Raw genomic sequence first — 9,462 nt, 5'->3', positions numbered from 1 at the left:
TATGTACATCCTCAAATATAGCAATAGCGAAGCATTGCTGGGTCATTGTATAACACAAATACACTTCCAGTAAGTCAATTATACAATAATAATTATTAAATACAAGGCATTTATCTCTCTTAAATTTTTAGTTTGATACGACGTTTCGTTTATCAGCAGAACTGTTCTCATACTCTCACACCATTTTGCGAGATAGAATTATTGGAACTTGGGTGACTGTAAAACATACATTACTGTTTAAAACTCAAATTCACAGTTTTTATGATCACTATACTTCTCTCTTACTATATTTTTCATTCACAGGCACGTGAAGATAATATTAAAAACAGGTGCTAAAAAAGACTAAATAACATAGAATTGGATAATATATCAGAGATTGTCTTTTATGGAGTCTTTACGAAAGGGTATGACTTTTAAGCTTGTCGTAAAGAACCGCTTTTTATATTCTTTTAACCCTGGTTCGTTACAAGCACATTTAATACTCCTAACTCAATAAAGCGTTCCGGTAAAGTGCTTTTAGTGCAGCTGAAATTCAAGCAATTTTCGTTTCAACTCAACTAAACCAATCATGCCTCAGTAACTCAATTTCAAAATGATTTATTTGACCTTGTATTTAAAATTATTCTCAATAACAACAATATTTCTTTCAATTTTAATACGAAATATTTAAAGTCAGAATGATGTTTGTTAATCTTGATTTTGAGAAACAGATTGTTTTATTACAATTATAGCCATAATATCCTAACATGCCTGTGTTGGGAAAAAGTAATTGTTCAGACCATTATTACAATTACAATGGTTTGTAAGTAGTTGAAATTACCAATTAATTTGTAATATAATTTCCACTGTTTCAAATCACAATGATTGATAATTGTAAAAGTGGTTACTTTACTATTGATATGAGGGTTTGATTGAAAATAATTGCTAAGAAAAATTATCCGATTTTTTCCCTAATGAAGACATTTGAATATGACATACAGCATGGAGAAAACCAATATAAATTTTTTTTTTGTTTAATAAAATATTTACGGTCAAAAAATCGGTGAACTATTGTGTTTTTGAGTTATTTAACTTTTTGTTTAATTGTTAAAAATGCTAAACAATGTTTGCGTTAACCTCCCCATGTATTCAATAATTATTATTATAAAATCTATTGTATAAAGAAGAGAACACACAAATTTTTGGATTTCATATATATATTTTTTCCTATAAAGAATAACCAGTTTAACAAAAGATAACGAAGCCGTAATACATTCCGGCAAGACCGTGCGGTCTTACATTTATTGTTATTTACAACTGTATAACGTATATACAACAAGTAAATTTGCTTTAGGTGTAGGATAGTGACATGATACAAATATGTGAAGAACTACCCATTGATAGAACTCCAATAACATTTCTAGAGGAGAAGATCCCGAGACCATCTTCTTTTCAGACGCCTAGGAGGATTATTAGGCAATGAAGGAGAAGCCAGGTTAGAAACAAGTGGATTTGGGTGGTTGGGGAGTTTTCCAGGACCATTAAGGATTTTACGAAGGATTTTGGACAGCAAGCATTTGATATGAGAGGAATACGGTGTTTTAGTGGAGCTACATAGCTAAACTCCGTATGTTCATGCTTATTATCGTCATGTAGATCAGTCCCTTTTAATGGATTGGAAGTTTAAACCGTTTGTCTTGTATGTGTTGTAATAGTCAGAATCGACGAGTAGTTTCCTGTCTTTTCAGGCTTGCATGGGGATTTCGGGTCGGTCGTTTGTCCAGATGTCTTCCTAAGTAATGGATCAAATTTACAATGTTAATTATAGTTTACCTCTAAGAAAGAAACTTTATTAGGATTTTTTGATACAGCACATGTACTAGTGATTAAGAGTCTAGCGTTTTTTTTTTTGTAATCTGATAAAACTACGATAGTCTACCTTTTGCAGTTCCTTACAATCCAAAATCCTCAATGTCCCTTACTTTGACATGAATTAAGTCATACATTAAGACCTTAATGTTCCATATGTAACCGATCTAGCCCTAACTAACTATCATTCCTTCCATTATAAACCCCCTAAGCATCCAAAACCTCTAGTTTTTAACCTTGCTTCCTCTCCCATTTCTTACAATTTTCTGAAACGCCTGAAATGATAGTCACGGGATCTGCTAACGTTAAAATGTCATTAGAGAGCTACAAATGGGTAGTTTCTCTACACGATTGTATAACTCCATTATGAACTTACATCAACAATAATAAATTAAAAAAAAAAAAACATTTGAACAGTTGTGGTATTCCATGGTTTGTGAGTTGATACATTTAACAGTTCGTAGACATTACATACCGGGTACTGGTCCATCATTTCCAAGAAAAAAAAAAGTCCCTCCCCCCAAAAAAATAAATAAAAATATATTTAACATCTAAAAGAATAAATATGCACATAAAAAATTTATTTAGCATTGCTCAATATTTTTTCTCTGGATGTTAATGAAATTTCAGTATGTGGCAGCATACAATGTTTTCTTTTTTATTTAATTTAATTTAATTATTTTGTTTTTATGGATCCAATTCACAAGTATTCTTTTAAAAAAATAATAGTAGTTAAATTTAATAATTAATTTATCTATATTTGTTGTTAACACTATTTTATTATTAACCACTATTATCCTCAGGAGTTTGGGCTTAAATTAGTTACACCGTGTATCTTAGCCCCGTAAGGGTGTAAACTTTGGGAAATTAACTTTGGTTAATTGAAAAGGAAACTTTCTTAGCAAACGTGATTGAGGGGAACTCCGATAGGGTTGACATTGCACGATGTATGAAAACGTAATGTCGAAGGGGTAATCTAAAATGTATCACAATATTTATATAATATTTAATACTAATATGTTTTTTTTAATAATCCCAGAACTAGCAATTTTTTAATTAATTCCTAAGTAATGGAATGTTTGATTAATAGATTCTGAAGATCACATTATTTAGATAAAAAAATCACACACCCATATATTATAAAATTACTCTATAAGCAGATAAATGTGCGTGAAAATGTAGTACTGATAGAAATTAGGAAATACCTTGTCAGACAGTATGTACTAATACAGTCATAATTAATATGTACTGATTTTTCTGATGAATTATTTCAAACTTTTTACTTGACAGCCAATTTTGTTCTTGCTCACTATATAAACAATCGTTGTGCCCAATCCAGTACTCTTGGTGGGGCTTGTGGGATATTCAAAACCAGAACACCTTCATAAAATTCAAACTATACTCAAAATTCTACATGCGTCAGTAGTAAATTTTCAATTGCAAAATAGTTTAAACAAATCGATCGCACAACGAGTTACTCTAACAATGGGTTTTCCACCGTACCTGTGGAGAAATCCCTGCATTTTTATTTTTTCATTCAATTTAAATATTTTTGAATAGCTGAGCTCTTTAAATAATTTTCAACGGAATGTTTGAGGATAATAATCTCTTTGAATAATTCTTTCCCACATTTTCTGAAATTTAAAAGAGCTTTTCCAATTAATAATTTTTTGGACGTTTATCAAATTATCAATTTGAGCTTATCAATCCTATTGTCTGTGAATAATGATCCTTCCATTGTATCCCAAATCCTCCAATCACTCATCACCACTCTTGAAGAATGTTACCAAACCATATAAACCTGGAAATCTTCTTCTCTATAAATGTTTTTGGAGTTCTATGGATGGGTAGATTTTCCACATGTTTGTATCATGTCATGATATTATGAAAATATAAAAAAAACTTTAAAAAAACATGAAAAATGTTTTTTTTTCATTACTGAACATTCCAATATTAGCTGATAAAGAAAATAAATAATTATATTTTGACAGTTAAATTTTAAACTTTGAATTTTTAGTTATAATATTTATATTATAATATTCTTGCTTACAAGAAGGTTTTATCTTCACTACTAATGTTGATTTAGATAAGTTTTGATAATTCAATCAGAACTGAGCGCGTTCACCAGGTAAGCTCCATGGACCATCACTTCATTTGACTTGATGTTTTAAAGTAATAAAACCGATTTCTGGGAGCTATTAATACCAATAGCAGCCTTAGAGGTTATGCTCCGAATAAATAATGCATTGAATAGATGAAGGCAAGAAAGTTGTTTTTGTCCAGCTAGATCTGCTGTATGAACTAGTGATGGGTAAACTGTCCGAGAGTTATATACAGTAAGGGTAAAGGTACTAACAGGATTAGCTGCGTCGGCATCGAACCTGAGGCTAAAGTAGACCTTTATTATAATTGCTTTACTTACGTTGTAAGTCGTAAAAATACATAATTATTTACATAAAATTGTTAATTTAACTTAACCATTAACTGAAGTGGACTAGTTACAATAGTTGATCTTGGGATTTGATTTAATCAATTAACTAGAATCCCGTTCTTAGAATAGTTACTGGAATTTGAGAAAATTGCTCTTCCACTAGTTTAATTAAATTGATGATAAACCCGGCTTTCAATAAAACAATTACCGTATATTAATCCTTAATATAATTAATTATAAATTATATATAGAAAAAAGACTTGAATATAGATAGTCTGTTTTGAATCTCAAAACTGTTATACTGTTCTGAAAAAATGCGGCGAATGCTCTGAAAAAATAAGTTAAAGAAAAGTCATGTGGTTATGGTGGTTTTGTTAGAACTTCCATTTTCCGATCACGTATTTTTTTTTCATGTATGAAAACATGTTATCAACGTGGTATGATAATGTAAGTCAGATACACTATATTTATCTGACTTGTTTCCAACTGCCTACTTACTTTTCAGAACGCTTGATTCCTTAAAAAAAATCACATTATTTCGCCAGAAAAAAAAAGATAAAATAATTTTTAAAAAATGAATTCTACCTTTACTCCTGTGAGTCTTAAACATTTACAAATTAAAACTAAACCTATGCCAGAAATACTTTCTAATGCTTTATAATTTAAATACTTAGTAATTCGTACTTTCATACAGAGCTTTTTTTAAATATTTTTTTTTAATACTTTTTATTTATTGATAGATATTACAATCTGCCACACAGTTGTGGGCAATAGGTAATAGTGATGAATGATCTTATACATACTAGAATAAAATAAAATAAATAAATGAATAAAGGAAAAAAATAATAAATAAATAAAAACTCTCTTAAAATATATACAAACAAAAGAATAAAAAAATGAACATAATTTAAAATATTAGCATATACTCCATATTTTTCATTTTTTTCCTTTAAAAAAGTATATATGCCATAAACAAACGTTTCGGAGTAACTCTAGCGTATATATAAATTGCACACACAATTTTTAAAACATAATTATATGAAAATTCGTATGTACTAGCTAGTGCAATAAAATTTGTTTCTATATCACAAAATCCACGTAGTTTCCTATGTCAAATCCATACTAATTTGTTTCGTCATTTTTAAAAAAGAAATATTTAAAATAAAAGGGCAACCCCTTAGAGCTAAATGTGTCGCACCCAAAATAAAAGGAATTGAACTTGTTCTGATGGGTATATTCCAGAACGTTATTTTTTGTCATATATTATTAAAAATTGAAGAATTAAAAAAAATAGAGTTTATTTTAAAAATTAAAAACTCTATAAAACCATATTTATTTATTTTTTGCCGACGTTTCGACCTGAGTTTCAGGTCTTCATCAGGGGTTGTGGCGTAGAGGAGGGAAGATTAGTACTCCATAAAACGTCGGCATAAAATAAATAAATATGGTTTTGTTTATTTATGATGTTCTTTGCTGACCGCACCCCCCGACAAACTTCTTCAAGAAGTAAAAACTCTATAGAAAGTACGACTCACTAAAAATTTATATTTTAACATTTTTAGTGCATTTTTATTTTATTATTTCAGAGCTTTAAAGTTTATTTTGAATTGGGTTATTATAGTTTATTTTAGAGTGGTTTAAATACTAGATCATTTAATTTTCATGTCATAATAAAAATACTATTCCTATCTAATATTATCCTAGTCTAGACTGTAAATACTAATAAAAATCATGTTAATTTGTTAAAAATGGAGTGTAATGCACTTTCGGTAAGTATTGGAACAATGGAGTGAAGTGAAAGACGTTTTTTTTTTTTTTAAATCTTCACTCCAAGCTCCCCAGTCTGTCCACGTCATAGTTCCATTGTTCCAGTTAAATTCGTCGTCACTGAATGCAATGAACGTAACAAGTTGACAGTTATAGAAATTTATTAAATAATGTAAATAAGAAATTTACACGTAAAAAAGAAGATTAATTTATTAAAACTTTTCCTTTTTCAGGTTTTAAATTAATATTAACCGTCAAATATAATCTGTTAGTTCATATTGGCATCCTTGTTAGTAATTCAATCTTGTTATTCTGACGAAAAAAAAATTAATGTTCGTTACCTGAGGACAGGGAAATTTGTTTTAATGATCCTTAAGTTAATGAAGGGTTCGTTATTGGAAAGTCAAATATGAATCTATTTTTATTTATATCTTGTTTTATTCATCATTTTTTAATATTTAATATACCTATTTTATGGCCTTGTAAATATGTCTTGAGTTTTGTTTTAAAATTCTAATTAAATGTTTCATATAACTTTAGTTACTTAAGTGAGAAAATATATTAAATTTCTATTTATATATTTTTACTATATAAAAATAATATTTTTCATAAAGAAAAAAAATGTATCAGGTTTGTAGAGAGAATACATTTAAATAACGAAAACAAATGAATAATAATAATGAAGAAAAATGAAAATATATTTTTAAAAAAGAAATAAAAACAATAAAAGGAAAATAAAAGACACTAGTGCTTAAATAAAATCATATATTTAGAGAAATTTTTATTTAATTTTACATGAAATTTCTCAAATAAATTTAACTCCTTTAGGTATTAATATAATATTGCCGGTATATTATGTTGTTGTTGTTTTTTAATTTTTCCTTAATTAAACTATATAAATTCACTTAGTATTAAAGTTTTTCTTTTGTACTTTCTGGATTAAACAGCTCTCCCACTAAACCGGTGATGTCTCGATCTCAACTATAACGGCTGTATGTAAAATATATATAGTTATGTTATAAGCTAGAGTTTTTTTTGTTTTAATTTTTAATTATTTTTACTTGTTTTAATTTATAAATTCGTAAAACGTTTTCATCCAAGATTTTCGGCGCTATTTCACGGACCTCAGGTGCTCAATTTTCGACACCAATGAAGCTTAAGTACCAATTATTTTAAATGAAGGAGAGCTACAGCTGTTTTTTCTTTCGTGTAGATTTTTGTAATATAAAAGTCGAATTTATAATTACTTAATTAAATAAATACAATCTACTTTGCTTAGCTTTAGGAAATATTATTTTTAAAAAATATTATCAATTTACAGTACCGAACTTTTATTATTTATGCAATATTTATAAATAATAGTGCAGTGTGAACTCTTTACAATTGACTGCAATTGGTCCGAAGGATTATAAGTTTTTTTGGTTTTTTTGATCAAACTAATAGTGAATTCCATATCTCGGTTAGCGGCATGCTTCAGGTTGGTCACTGAACATAACTATTTGCGGCACCACCTGAAGAGTATAGGAGTGGCTGTCTTCAGACTGCGTCCTGTGAGGAGATGGTGAAATGACTGGCGATCACATATTTACATGTTCGGCAAAGGCGAACTTAATTTCAGACAGGAGAACGTAAACAAAGCTAAAGTATACAGGGATGTTCGAAACAAAATGGCAGAAATGCCTCCTTTGCCGCAGGGAAAAAAAATCTCGGTTAGTAGTAACTAAATTAGAAATGCTCAAAGTTTATTAATAGAAAATATTGCAATAACACCATATAATGCAATTTAATTACAATAGAAAGAAATTTTTAAAAAAACACGAACTTTTCTCCAAGAATATTTTTTGGTTAAACTATAATAGGGGTATTCATGATGTGTTAAATGTAAAATATTTTACCATTTTAAATGTTATTAGTATAGGATTGTGAGCAGCCCTATTTAAAATCATGTTAAATGTTAAATTTATAAAAGCTCCTAGCGGATTGTCTGAGCAACTTGTTTTCGAGCAACCTTTCCTAACAAAACTTTATATTATTGTTTACATCTAAGTTTTTATTAAAGTAATTTATTACAACATGCCTAAATTGAGTGAAAAGTGGAAGTTGTGTGAAAGTCTGGCCACGTATCCATTGTTGATCTTATGAGTAAGAGAATTGAGATGAGCTTATTGACAACTGTCATTGCATTATTATTGTCATCCATTTATTTATTAGTTTTAAAAACAATTCTAACACAGTCAAAACAAAAACTACGAGCAAGTAATCAAACAACAAACAAAACGGTGACGAGCTCAGCTGTTCTGATGCGTGACATTATTCATTTAGCAGGCCTATTAACAAAATCTGTACCATGTTATATGTTACATCGTTTCAACATAGTAAAAGAAGGAATTGTTTCTCCATTTAACATGAGTTTTTCTATTAAATACGCATTAAGGTGTTAAACTAAAGATCATGATACAAGGGATTATACCTCGTTTTTTTATTCTTCAAAATATCTACGATTTTAATCTTTACGGCTTTATATGTTATTTTTTGAAATTTAAATTTAGAATCTAAGACGTCTTCAAACTTAAGAAATTTACACGATACCGTTTTTTAGAGTTTTGAGTTAAGAGAGTTAAGAAAACAAAAACGACTGAGGCATAAAGGAGGGAATCTCTGAAAACCGTCGGAGTTGAAGAGACAGAAATGTAAACTTTGTTGAAAATTAAATTATCGAGTTCAAAAGACCGTTTTATATTTCTTTTCTAAATAAATATATTTTATTAAAAAATATTACATAGAAGAATAAAAAGGAATAATTTCTTTGATGTCTCGGCTTTAGATTTTATTAAATTAAATCTAAAAAAATTGACTTCAATGTAAATTTAAATGTGCATATGTAAAAAAATAAAATTATTGTTATATTTTTTATTTTTAAGATTATGAAAGTGTCCGTTGCTATACTACATCAGCTGGAGTGGTTTTCGTTGCGAAAGGGTCGAAATCCTTATACCCACGTTAAACATTTGAAAATAGTCCGTTGAGAGAGGTGTCCGATAAATGAGGGTTCACTGTAGAAGTTTGTTTAGTTTAATAACTCTTCTGAATAAAATTCTTTTTAATGTTACTACGAAAACTTTCTCGGATTATTGACCACATGTCCTGTTTTTGCCTTTATTTGTTTCGAGAAATTAATTTTTATCATTATTCATAAACAAAAATTAGAAGAATTAGTATAAGTCTATTGAATTATAGGACTTATCAATTCTTTGGGGAAGGTCACGCCTATCATAAATTTGGGTGGACGTACCCAGCGGGGGGGGGGCAGGAGGGTGCAGCTCCCCCCCAAGAAGTGACGAAAATTTATTAATTTAATAAAAAAAAATTTTTTTTCTAAGCAAATACTAATTTTAATAGTATTTTATATTAATATT

At 28.8% G+C, this 9,462-nt stretch overlaps 1 protein-coding gene across 1 annotated transcript in view; it reads left to right on the top strand.

Moving 5' to 3' along the window:
• LOC136796677 (uncharacterized) overlaps positions 1 to 9,462 on the top strand; it is a 220,423-nt gene that overhangs the window by 92,948 nt on the left and 118,013 nt on the right. The window lies entirely within an intron of this gene.

The sequence above is a fragment of the Halyomorpha halys genome, unplaced genomic scaffold (genome assembly GCF_000696795.3).
Source record: "Halyomorpha halys isolate HHAL.00 unplaced genomic scaffold, Hhal_1.1 Scaffold947.1, whole genome shotgun sequence".
NCBI classification, from domain to species: domain Eukaryota; kingdom Metazoa; phylum Arthropoda; class Insecta; order Hemiptera; family Pentatomidae; genus Halyomorpha; species Halyomorpha halys.
The sequence above is the reverse complement of the archived record's forward strand: the minus strand, read 5'-3'. Positions and strand labels throughout refer to the sequence as shown.